General features: G+C 43.5%; 1 protein-coding gene across 2 annotated transcripts in view; it reads right to left on the reverse strand.

Annotated features, from left to right (window-relative positions):
- Positions 1-2,844, reverse strand: part of LOC140200522 (glucosamine-6-phosphate deaminase 1-like) — a 42,294-nt gene extending 39,450 nt beyond the window's left edge. Inside the window, exon 1 of one of the 2 annotated variants that reach the window (XM_072263987.1) lies at positions 1,511-1,724. The gene's annotated coding sequence lies outside the window, so the exon portion shown is untranslated. Of the gene's footprint in view, positions 1-1,510; positions 1,725-2,757 lie in introns of those variants that run through there. The other variant, XM_072263986.1, reaches the window with a different exon arrangement.
- Between the last annotated feature and the right edge of the window lie 10,292 nt (positions 2,845-13,136).

The following is a 13,136-nucleotide window of genomic DNA, read 5'->3' on the forward strand; positions in this document are numbered from 1 at the left end:
TAAGAAAGCTTATGGGGTGTTAGCTTTCATAAGTCGAGGGATAGAGTTTAAGAGTCGCTATGTAATGATGCAGCTCTATAAAACTCTGGTTAGGCCACACTTGGAGTACTGTGTCCAGTTCTGGTCACCTCACTATAGGAAGGATGTGGAAGCATTGGAAAGGGTACAGAGGAGATTTACCAGGATGCTGCCTGGTTTAGAAAGTATGCATTATGATCAGAGATTAAGGGAGCTAGGGCTTTACTCTTTGGAGAGAAGGAGGATGAGAGGAGATGTGATAGAGGTGTACAAGACCTCTTCCCCAGGACACCACTGCTCAATACAAGAGGACATGGCTTTAAGGTAAGGGGTGGGAAGTTCAAGGGGGGTATTTGAGGAAGGTTTTTTACTCAGAGAGTGGTTGGTGCGTGGAATGCACTGCCTGAGTCAGTGGTGGAGGCAGATACACTAGTGAAGTTTAAGAGACTACTAGACAGGTATATGGAGGAATCTAAGGTGGGAGTTTATATGGGAGGCAGGGTTTGAGGGTCAGCACAATATTGTGGGCCGAAGGGCCTGTACTGTGCTGTACTATTCTATGTTCTATGTTCTATGAAATCATACATAGGATGCAGAGTAGATTTACAAGGATGTTGCCTGGATTGGGGAGCATGCCTTATGAGAATATGTTAAGTGAACTCGGCGTTTTTTCCTTGGAGCGACAGAGGATGACAGGTGACCTGACAGAGGTGTAAGATGATGAGAGACATTGATTATGTGGAAAATCAGAGGCTTTTTCCCCAGAGCAGAAATGGCTAGCACAAGAGGGCACAGTTTTAAGGTGCTTGGAAGTATGTACAGAGGAGATATCAGGGGTAAGTTGTTTTTTTTTAAAACGCAGAGAGTGGTGAGAGCATGGAATGGGCTGCCGGCAACAGTGGTGGAGGCAGATACGATAGGGTCTTTTAAGAGACTTCTGGACAGGTACATGGAGCTCATAAAGAAAGAGGGCTATGGGTAACCCTAGGTAATTTCTCAGGTAAGGACGTGTTCGGCACAGCTTTGTGGGCCGAAGGGCCTGTATTGCGCTGTAGGTTTCCTATGTTTCTAGGACTATGTTTCTATGTTCTCCGTAGGTCAGAGGGCCTATTTTCTGTGCTGAATCTCTCCGATTCTAAAAACCTGTAACTGCGTTCAAGATTGAAGAAAAACTAACAGAAACTAGCAGTTTTTCCTCTAAATTAGTTCTTACAAGAAAACACAAAATTCTAGACAAGCTCTGGGTATTTCAATCTTAAAATAAAACTGAATTGATCTAAAACAAATTACAAAAGTAGGCTCTGAATGCTTAGAACTGATTTGAAACAACCAAATACTTGCCCATCTGTACAATTATGCAAAAAAATTCCTGCTAGCAACAAGTCTACATTAGTTAAATAAGAAATAAACAACGAGAATACAATCTAAAAGGAGAAAAGACAGGGCTGCAGGTTCTCGGATCTGGTACAAAGTCAGAGCTCCAACTGATTACCTGAAATATTTAAAACCTTTCTTTTTTAAACAGGGCTGTGGCTACCGGCTTGAAGCAAAAACAAGGCAGGGACAAATGGAGCAACACACATCAAAGTTGCTGGTGAACGCAGCAGGCCAGGCAGCATCTGTAGGAAGAGGTGCAGTCGACGTTTCAGGCCGAGACCCTTCGTCAGGACAAATGGAGCATTCGTGTTCTGCAAGTTCGAAAGCGACACAAGTAAACATACTACTTCTCTCATCGGCTCCTGTGAGGGGCCAACCCGCTCTCTGAACTTATTTCTAAACAGGTGGTAATTGTACGTTACCATTTGATTTCCCAACCCCCGCCGTACCCACCCGTCCATTTCCTTCCTTCGGTGCAATCCAAAACGTGTGCACCAGCATGTTTCGCTCAGTCGACGACCACAACAGCAGGCAACAAGTGCATGAACTGGACTGCTGGATTCGCATCCCTGCCTGTCCTATATTCGTAATATTGGAGGTATACCGGCTCTCCGTGGGTAAACTCGCAACCCAGGGCAGTCACTGCAGTCATACTGCACACTGGCAACATTGAAGCTCTTAGCACCAATGCCGAATATGCAACTCGGGCGCTGCAATAAAACGGACCGTGCAATGAATTGTACAAATCGAAGTGTAACTGAACGCAAAGCGAAAGGGGAGCATAAACATCCGTGGACATTGCCGAAAAGAAAAACCATAATGACAAAGTGAACCTATCTTCCTCTCACCAGTCACCCACAGTCAAAACGAAATTAATTTCGGGGTAATATGGAATCCTAAATGCTTGTGCGCAGCAGATTAAGAATTCTTCCTATTGCTAGACGCGCCTCACAAGAGCCAATCACAGTGTTAAGCGGATCTGAAATACTCCTGAACAACTCAGTGCGTGAACAATATATTTTATAGTGCGAATCACTGCATTAAACAACGCCGATAACGCGGTAGAGTCAGTTCACAAGCGGTGAGCACATTAAATAAATGCAATCAAGGCCAAACACGAAGACCGGGAGGATACCAGAGCAATGAAACGGCAGCCGATTTGTTTGTTACAGCAAAACAATATTCACTCCAATTAGGATCTGAAAAATGAATCACCATTCTCCTCATATTAAGGATTACTCCTCGGACCTTCATTAACCGATCTCTTATCGTACAATCACCTAGACCAAACTTTAAGTCTGTATTTTTAATAGGTCATGATGTGTGTACAAAAGTCACCGTCAGAATCAGTTAACATCTTACCCCCTTAAGCGACAGTCTTTATTTTCTGCGGGATTCTCTCCATTATTACGCTACAGAAAACAGTCATATGACTTTAATGTCGGTCAGATGATCGGCGGGGAAAAGTGAGAGAAATCAAAGCTTTGAAACGTTTGCTAGGCGTCACTGGAAATCATTAACCCTTTGTACTGAAGTTTGACAGGATGTTCAACGAAACTAATAAAATATATTTAAATTTTCCGCACAATAAATAAATCTACTTCATTGAGCTACCAAAGGTATTTATTTTAATTTAGAAATATGTTAGGTGTTGGATTTTGCGTCTGTATCCATACAAAATAAATTGATTGCAGTCAATCCTGTGGTGTTGTCGTTCCCAGATGTCCTTTGGAATTACCAGACGATCTGAAGGTAAGATTGAGCAACAAAATGCCAGAGGAACTCAGCAGGTCAGTCAGCATCTACAGAGGGAGGAAATTTTTGGACATTTCGGGCTGAACCCCTTCATCAGGACTGGAAAGGAAGGGAACAAAAACCAGGATAAAATGTTGGGGAGACCAAGAGTTCAGGTGAGTAGCCAACAATCTGATAGCATGGACATCAATTTCCCTAGCTTCCAGTAATTTCTCCCCCTCCCCTTCTCTCTTTTCCCATTTCCCATTGCTTCCTCTCACACCCCTTCTCCTTTCTGATGCCCCACTTACCTTCCCTTTCTCCCAGGTCCAATGTCCTCCCAGTAGCTTCCTTCTTCAGACCTTTACTTCTTCCACCTGTTACCTCCCAGCACCTCACCTATCACCTCCATTCCTCTCGCCATCTTATTCTGGCTTATGCCCCTCCCTTTCCTTCCCTTATGCCCAATGAAGGGTCTCGGCTTGAAACATTGACTGTTTTATTCCCCTGCGTAGATGTTCCTTGACCTGCTGAGTTCCTCCAGCATTTCATGTTAATCGTTCAAGATTTCTAGCATCTGCAAGGATCTCTGGTGTTTATGAAAGTAAGATTGCTCTTTCTTCCACTCCATAAGGTACAAGGGTCAATCACGATTGAAATTGCTGGTACATTGTTCTAGAACTACTGTGATATTGTCCCCAACTGACATGGCACATAATGATGATTTTGTCCAGCTGAGAAATTCCAAACAAGATATTTATTGTCTGACATGTATTTAGAGCCATAGATTCATAGAAAAATGCAGCACATAGAAAGGGTGCAGAGGAGATTTTTAGATTATGAGGACACTCAGTCCTCGTTTATTGTCATTTAGAAATGCATGCATTAAAAAATGATACAATATTCCTCCAAAAAGATATCACAGAAACACAGGACAAACCAAGACTAAAACTGACAGAACATCATAATTATAACATGTAGTTGCAACAGTGCAAAGCAATACCGTAATTTGATAAAGAGCAGACTATTGGCACGGTAAAAAAAGTCTCAAGTCCCGATAGCCCCATCATCTCACATAGATGGTAGAAGGGAGAAACTCTCCCTGCCATGAACCTTCAAGCGCCACAAACTTGCCGATGCATTGGAAGCACCGACCACAGCCAACACTGAGTCCGTCCGAAAACTTTGCGCCTCCAAGCACTGAACACCATCCTCTGCCGAGCGCTTCGACCCCACCCTGCCTGCCGAGCAACAGGCAAAGCCGAGGACTTGGGGCCTTCCCCTCCTTCTGGATCACACAGTAGCAGCGGCAGTGAAGCAGGCATTTCAGAAGTTTCACCAGATGTTCCTCCGTGCTCTCACGTCTGTCTCCATCAAATCAGGATTGTGCACGGCACCCTACTTGACAGATAAGAGGTATCACCACTGGAGTGGCTGCCATGAGCTGCGTCGCGTCGCCATCTTCTCCTCCCACGAGTTTGATATTTACAAGGATGTTGCCTGGATTGGGGAGATAGGTTGAGTGGACTTAGTCTTTTCTCCTTGGAGCGACAGAAGATGAGAGGTGATCTGATAGAGGTGTATAAGATGTTGAGAGGCATTGATTGTGTGGATAGTCAGAGGCTTTTTCCCAGGGCTGAAATGGCTAACACAAGAGTTTTAAGGTGCTTGGAAGTAGGTACAGAGGAGATGTCAGGGGTAAGTTTTTTACACAGAGGGTGGTGAATGCATGGAATGGGCTGCTGGCGACAGTGGCAGAGGCAGATATGATAGGGTCTTTTGCGAGACTCCTGGATAGGTACATCGAGCATAGAAAATTAGAGGGCTATGGGTATCCCTAGGTAATTTCTAAAATAAGTACATGTTCCGCACAGCATCATGGGCCGAAGGGCCTGTATTGTTCTGTAGGTTTTCTATGTTTCTGTGTTTCCACATCTATCCTGTAAGTGGGTGACCAAAACTGCACACTCTAAATTAAGCCACACCAAGGTCTTTTACAAATTAAACATAACATCCCATCACCTGCACTCAATACTTTAACTTATGAAGGTCAAAGTGGCAAAAGCTTTCTTTAAGACCCTATCTACCTGTGCCACCAGCATCAATGAATTATGGACCTGTATTCCCAAATTCCTTTGTTCTACTACACTCCTCAGAGCCCTACTGTTTACTGTGTAGGACCTACCCTGGTTGGTCTGACTGACGTGCAACACCTTGCGCTTGTCTGCATTAAGTTCCATCTGCCATTTTTCAGCCCCTTTGTCCAGCTGGTCCAGATCCCGCTGCAGGTTCTGATAGTCTTCCTCGCTGTGCACTAAACCCCCAATCTTATATCATCCACAAATTTGCTGATCTAGTTAACCACATTATCATCCAGAGCATTAATATAGATGACAAACAACAACGGACGCAGCACTGATCCCTGCAGCACTCCACTAGTGACAGGCCTCCAGTCAGAGACACAACTATCTACTACCCCCATCTGGCTTCTTCCAAAAAGCCAATGTCTAATCCGACTTACTACCCCATCTTGAATGCTGAACGACTCAACCTTCTTGACCAACCTCTCATGTGGGACCTTGACAAATGCCTTAATTAAGTTTCCTGTAGACACCATCCACTGCCTTGTCTTCATCCACTTTTCTGGTAACTTCCTCGAAAAACTCTATAAGATTAGTTAGCATGACTTACCACACACAAAACCATGCTGACTATCCTTAATCAGTCCACGTTTATCCAAATACTCATATATCTGGTCCCTTAGAATACCTTCCAATAACTTTCCCACTACTGACATCAGATGCACTGGGCAGACCATAGTCACGATGGCGTTAAACAGCGAATCCTTTGCTTGCATCTTCAAAAACAGTTCTATTTCTATCTTTGATATTTCTTTTCTTCCCGTTCAAGGTTCTTTTGAAGATTCTGACCTGGAGTTACACTCCGACCTTAGTTCTTTGCAGGAATGGCACCCATCCTCAGGGCCTCACGACTGGCTGCTTTTTGATATCCCAAGGACGCAGCCTGGATGACTAGCATGCCTTCAGAGTGCTGGATTTTCGTGGCTCTGAAGACGGGCTGATTCAAGGCCAGTGCCCCTGACTGAGGCGACACGGAAGAACACAGAACATCAGGAGCAGCGGGCTAGCTGTTGGCTCTGTGCCTGAGACCTGAGTTCTTTGGGCACAGAGCTTGGAAAAAGCGATGCAACAGACTTTCAACATCATAAATCAACGAGTTGTTTGTTATGTCTCCCCTCTTGCTGTGAAACGGGGCACCTCTCTTTCCCGTATTAGGGAGAGAAAGCCTATGGTATGTCAAATTACCAGATGAATGAGTAGTCTTTGGAGTACTGCAAGTATGTGACTTTATTGCACGCTTGAGTGCTTAGTGGAGGGCACTGATGCTATTTTGCTGGTGGGGGGGGATCGTTGCCTTTTTTGCTGGGGGCTGGATTGTTGCTACTGCCTGTGCATGGGAGGGGGAGCTGGGGGGTCTTTGGAGTTCTAATGTTTAACTGTCATTCATTCTATGGGGCACTCCTCTGTTTTTGTGGATGGTTGCAAAGAAGAAGAACTTCAGGGTATATATAGTATACATTTCTCTGACATTAAATGTACCTATTGAAACCTATAGAACCTATAATTTGATCATGTGTTTACCACTGATCATTTGCTCAGGAGCTTTGAATAAATCAGACATGTCTATTAGAACTAAGCATTCATGTTAATACATACACCGAAATATTAATGAAAAAGTAAAAAGTGCAGAACGTACTTCTAGAAAGTACTAGGCGACTGTTCAAAGGTCAGCCTGAAACATGAACTCATATTTTTCTCTCTATAGACACTGTCTGATGGCTAGCTATGTCAACATTTTATTTTAATTTCAGGGTACAAACAACAGACTGGCAGCAAGAAACTGATCAATAGAGAATTGAAATTGCCAATGGCAGTAATGTCAGAAACATGTAGAAATCATATATTCAAGTAATGACATGATGAGTCATTGTAACTTCAACCTGCAAATTAGGTGAGGTGGAATTTTTCGGGTTTTTGGTGTACCTGTTAACATGAATGCTAGTTGTGAAAGACACGCCTGGTTTATTCAAAGTTCTTGGGCAATGGCTAGCAGAGAGAAGTGAGAATGGTGCAAGATGGCAGCTCAGGCTTGACCTTGTCCAAAACCTTGGCAGACATGATAAAGCTTGAGGATATTGGGTTCTCACATATAATAACTGGGAAGATTTCTGGGAACATTAGTGAAAATGAAAGTGAAAGCAAAATGATAATTAATCAAAGTGAAATCAATTGCGAATACAAGAAAGCAAACTTACAGATAGTGATAGGATGAGATATGCATGGTATTTTAACAGCCCTTCCAAAGTGATCCAGGGTAAAGGGGAGCTTGTTGAATGAGCTAATATATCATTTTGCAGAATCACTTCTGGAGATATCAATTAAACTTTGTACCAGAACCAAATGTAAGACATAACTGTTATGAATAAACGATGGCTTCAATAAATTTGTTACTATATTCTAATTCTGACACATACGTTGATTTGGCATTATGAAGAAAGTTAACAAATTCGATGTAATTTTTTGAATATCACTGACAACATTTGAGTATGTTTGTAAAGTCGCAGATAGTTTCTAAACAAAAACACCCAATTTTTCAGCTTGTGCACTACATCAGTGTTACTGGTATATGCTGCATATACACGGCAAAGTTAGAGCTCTAAAATTAAGCCCATGGCACAGCAGTGAGTTGGGTGGTAAAAGCAAGATACATGAGGACAAGCTACTACTCAAATGGGCAACATACACAAAATGCAGGAGGAACTCAGCAGGTCAGGCGGCATCTATGGACCATAAGATCATAAGACATAGGAGCAAAATTAGGCCATTTCTCCTATCGTGTCTGTTTCATTCCACCATTTTATCATGGCTGATTTATTATTCCTCTCAACCCCATCCTCCTGCTTTCTCCCCGTAACCTTTAACGTCCTGAGTAACCTGGAACCTATCAACACCTGCTTTAAATATAGTCAATGACTTGGCCTCCACAACCGTCCATTGCAATGAATTCCACAGATTCACCACCCTCTGGCTAAAGAAATTCCATCTCATCTCTAAATGGATGCTCCTCTATTCTGGAGGCTGTGCCCTCAGGTCCTAGAACACCTGCTATAGGAAACACCCTCTCCACCTCCATTCAGTCTAGGTCTTTCAATATTTGATAAGTTTCAATAGGATCCTCCCTCCTTCTTCTGAACTCCAGTGAGTACAGACACAGAACTACCAAACATGCCTTAACCCTTAACATTTAATCCATTAACCCTTTCATTCCCAGAATTATTCTCGTGAACCTCCTCTAGACCCTCTCCAAATGCAAGCTCCCCTTTTCTTAGATAAAGGGCCCAAAATTGCTCATAATACTCCAAGTGTGGTCTGACCAATGCCTTATAAAGCCTCAGTGTCACATCTTTTCTCTTATGTTCTAGTCCTCTCGAAATAAGTGCTAATATTGCATTTGCCTTCCTTACCACTGACCTGCCTAACCAGCAAGCTAACCTTTTGAGAATCCTGCACAAAGGGGAATAAACATTTTAGATGAAGCTCCATCATCAGCACCCTTCATTAATTACTGAATTTGGAAAAGTTTTTTTTATTATTAATGCTAAGTAATTTTCTCTCCTTGTATTCAGAAAGAGATTAATAATGAAGCTCATATTTCTGTCCTGATGCAAGGTTTTGACCTGAAATGTTGACCGTCCATTCCCCACATAAACAGAACATTTAACAGTACAGAACAGAAACAGGCCTTTTAGCCCACAATGTTGTGCTGAAGTAATTAAATTAGTATTTTAGTAATTAAATTCCTTCAGTTTGCACAATGTCCATATCCTTCTATTTTGTGGACATTCATGTCTCTAAGAGCCCCTTGAACATCCGTGCCACATTGGAGCAGAATCAGGCTGTTCAGCACAATTCCCAACAAATTCCACATATTCACCACCACTATCGTACTTATCTCCACCACCAGCCAATACATGCACCCACCTCTCTCTGTGTCAAAACACTTGCTCACACTTTTCCTTTATACTTGCCCCCATCTCACCTTAAATACTCTCTGGTATTAGACATTTGCAATAAGAGTGCTGTTCAGCCCACTGCTTCACCAGCAAATTGTATATTACTTCAGGATTCAAAAACTTCAGTCTCTTGCGTTCCTTGCACTTTGTCCCGTTGCCTTCAGCAAATTAACATCCATCAAAATTCAAAGGTTAAGCAAGCAGCCAGATATTTCATGACTCACGGTAATTAACCTTAAGGACATTCTGCAGATAACGGCAAGTGGCAGCGTTAGGTTTAACTGAATGGAGGGGTGGAGCGCCAGCTTTGGCTAGCGCAGCAGTAAAGTGCTTGAGATGGGAACTAGGAAATGCAGCCTTCCATAGCCTGAATACTAAGCTGCGGAATGACAGGTGACGAAGGTTCCTGAGAATGAGGTTACAGTCCTCCAGAGACACATTGACTTTGAGAGACCTCGTGCAGACTGTGACGCTCCACTCACCAACTCTCTTCCCCCCCCCCCCCCCACTTGCTCTGGTACTACCTCCAGTAGAATTCTGTCATTGCTTTATCTACCATTGAAATTAATAAATTACTCACAATAATATTACAATCGACCAACATTTACTTGTTCAGAAATCTTGATGGTTTGGGATCCGGATCACTCTTTAGTCCAGAACAAGAACCAGGGTTCCAGAGTAGGATGTGGGACCGGAGCAACACTCACAACACGCTGGAGGAACTCAGCAGGTCGGGCAGCATCCGTGGAAATGATCAGTCAACGTTTCGGGCCGGAACCCTTCGTCAGGACTGAAGAGGGAAGGGGCAGAGGCCCTGTAAAGAAGGTGAGAAGGAGAAGGCTGGTAGGAGTAGGGTGTGGGACCAGGGCCAGGGTTTGGAGCATAGCCAGGGCCAGTGTCCAGACTCTGGATAACCGTGCTGGTGGTTCTGGAGCTGGTGTCTAGAACACCAGGGTCAGGAACGTGAACAGATTTGTGGCGAAAGGCAGGGTCTTAATTGTTTGTACAATTCCTGAAAGATGCCACTGGTGAACCACAGTGACGTTCTCCAGACTATGTACAATACTTGCAAATAAACCTCTTTTGTATTACTCTCACTGCAATCTGCAGCATGTAATTGCCCTTTAAGCAATGTATTTTTAAATCAACTTAATGATCTACGGATTTCACGATCTTCTGAAGGGCTCAGTGGCCCAAGCAGGCACAGGATCTTTAAGTGGATGAAGTTCATTGCCGTGGCCGGAAGCAAGGCAGGAGTGGGGGACTTCAAGCCAGGCTGAAGCAGAGAGGAATGAGACCCCCTCTGCCCAGCATCTTGCTAGCAAATGTGCAGTCACTGAAGAATAAAATTGAAGACCTCATGGCAAGATTACTGTATCAGGGAAAAGAGATAGTTGTACTATGTTTGAGTGAGACGTGGCTTTCTTCTAGCACGCTAAGTACAACAATCAAATCAGAGGGTTTCTCGATTTACCGAATGGACCGAATTGCCAATTCAGAAAAGATAAAAGGTGGAACACACATCAAAGTTGCTGGTGAACACAGTAGGCCAGGCAGCATCTCTAGGAAGAGGTACAGTCGACATTTCGGGCCGAGACCCTTCGTCAGGACTAACTGAAGGAAAAGTTAGTAAGAGATTTGAAAGTGGGAGGGGGAGGGGGATATACAAAATGATAGGAGAAGACAGGAGGAGGAGGGATGGAGCCAAGAGCTGGACAGGTGATTGGCAAAGGGGATACGAGAGGATCATGGGACAGGAGGCCCAGGGAGAAAGACGGGGGGGGGGGAAACAGAGGATGGGCAAGGGGTAGGTGTGTTTCATGATAAGCTCTCAGTGGTGCTCCAATGTGGCAATTTTGTCAAACTCATGTTCCCCCAACCGCAAACATCTAATGGTCAAATGTCATCTGTTCTATTTACTTACAGAGTTCTCCTCCATAATCCTGACTGCAGTTTATATACCACCAGTGGCCAACTATAATCAAGTGCTTAAAATACTGCATAACGTTACCTCCAAACAAGAAACAGTTCATCCCGAAATACTTCAAGTCATAGTCAGGGACTTCAAACAGGCTTGTCTGAAGAAAACCCTGTTTAATTACCACCAGCATATAACCTGTAGCACCAGAGATCCCAAGACACTTGACCACAATTATACTAAAGTAAAGAATTCCTACTGTTCCATTCCCAGACCTCAGTTTGGTAAATCAGATCACTTGGCTGTCTTTTTCCTTACTGCATAGAGATGAAGGGTAAAGAGGAAAGCTCCACAGATTAGAACAACAAAAAGGTGATTGTGGTAGGCAGAAGGGCGGCTATGGGATTGCTTAGTGGATTGGGCCGTGTTCAAAGACCCATCTATGCATCTGAATGAATACACCATGGTTGTCATAAACTTTATCAAAATTTGAGTGAATATCAGCCTTTTCTCCTTGGAGCAACGGAGGATGAGAGGTGACCTGATTGAGGTGTATAAGATGACGAGAGGCTTTAATTGTGTGGATAGTCAGAGGCTTTTTCCCAGGGCTGAAATGGTTACCACAAGAGGACACAGGTTTAATGTGCTGGGGAGTAGGTACAGAGGAGATGTCTGGGGCAAGTTTTTTTACACACAGTGTTGAGTGCGTGGAATGGGCTGCCAGCAACGGTGGTGGAGGCAGATACGATAGAGTCTTTTAAGAGACTGTTGGATAGGTACATGGAGCTTAGAAAAATAGAGGGCTGTAGGTAAGCCCAGCAATTTCTAAGGTAGGGGCATGTTCAGTTTTGTGGGCCGAAGGGCCTGTATTGTGCTGTAGGTTTTCTATGTTTCTAAAACAATAGTCAATGAGGGTGTCTCCACAAAATCATTCCCCAACCAGAAGCCCTAGATGAACCATGAGATCCACAATCTGCTAAGGGCCAGGTCAGAGGCATTCAAGTACAGTGGAAAAGAAAGTTACAAGAAGTCCAGGTACTATCAATGGAAAGCCATCTCATGGAAGAAGTGGCAACTCAGAACTAAAATTGAATCAACGGAGAATGCTCAAGATTTGTGGCAGGGCTTAAATACTATCACCTCTTATAAAGAAAAGTCAAGTGACATAGGTGACATCGGGGTTTCGCTTCCACATGAGCTCAATGCCTTCTATGCTCACTTTGATCATCAAAACATGGAAGATCCATCACAGATTCCCATAGCCCCCAATGATCCTGTGATTACAGTCTCTGAGGCCAATCTGCAAGCAACCTTCAGGAGGTTGAACCCACTAAAAGCATTCAGCCCAGATGGGGTAGCTGGCCAAGCACTAAAGACCTATGCTGATCCATGGCTCGAGTGTTCACTGAGATCTTTAACCACTCATTTCGGCAGTCTGGGATACCCACCTGCTTCAAGCAAACTTCAGTTATACCGGTGCCGAAGAAGAATATGGTAACCTGCCTCAATGACTATCGTCCAGTAGTAGTTACATCAGAATCAGATTTAATATCACTGGCATACGTTGTGAAACTTGTTAACTTAGCTTCACGGCAGCAGTACAATGCAACACATGATAGTAGAGAAAAATAAATAAATAAGTAAATCAATTGCAGTAAATATATAAATACACACACACACACACACACACACACACACACACACACACACATATATATATATATATATATATATAAAATAGGTAAATTAAAGATAGTGCAACAACTGAAATAATCAGATGGCAGAGGGGAAGAAGCTGTACCTGAATCACTGAGTGTGTGCCTTCAGGCTTTTGTATCTCCTTCCTAACAGTAAAAATGAGAAGAGAGCACGTCCTGGGTGATGTGAGTCCTTAATGATGGACACCACCTTTCTGAGGCACCGTTCCTTGAAGATGTCTTGGATACTTTGGAGGCTAGTACCCAAGATGGAGCTGACTAATTTTACAACTTTCTG

Source organism: Mobula birostris, chromosome 7 (genome assembly GCF_030028105.1).
Source record: "Mobula birostris isolate sMobBir1 chromosome 7, sMobBir1.hap1, whole genome shotgun sequence".
Taxonomy (NCBI): domain Eukaryota; kingdom Metazoa; phylum Chordata; class Chondrichthyes; order Myliobatiformes; family Myliobatidae; genus Mobula; species Mobula birostris.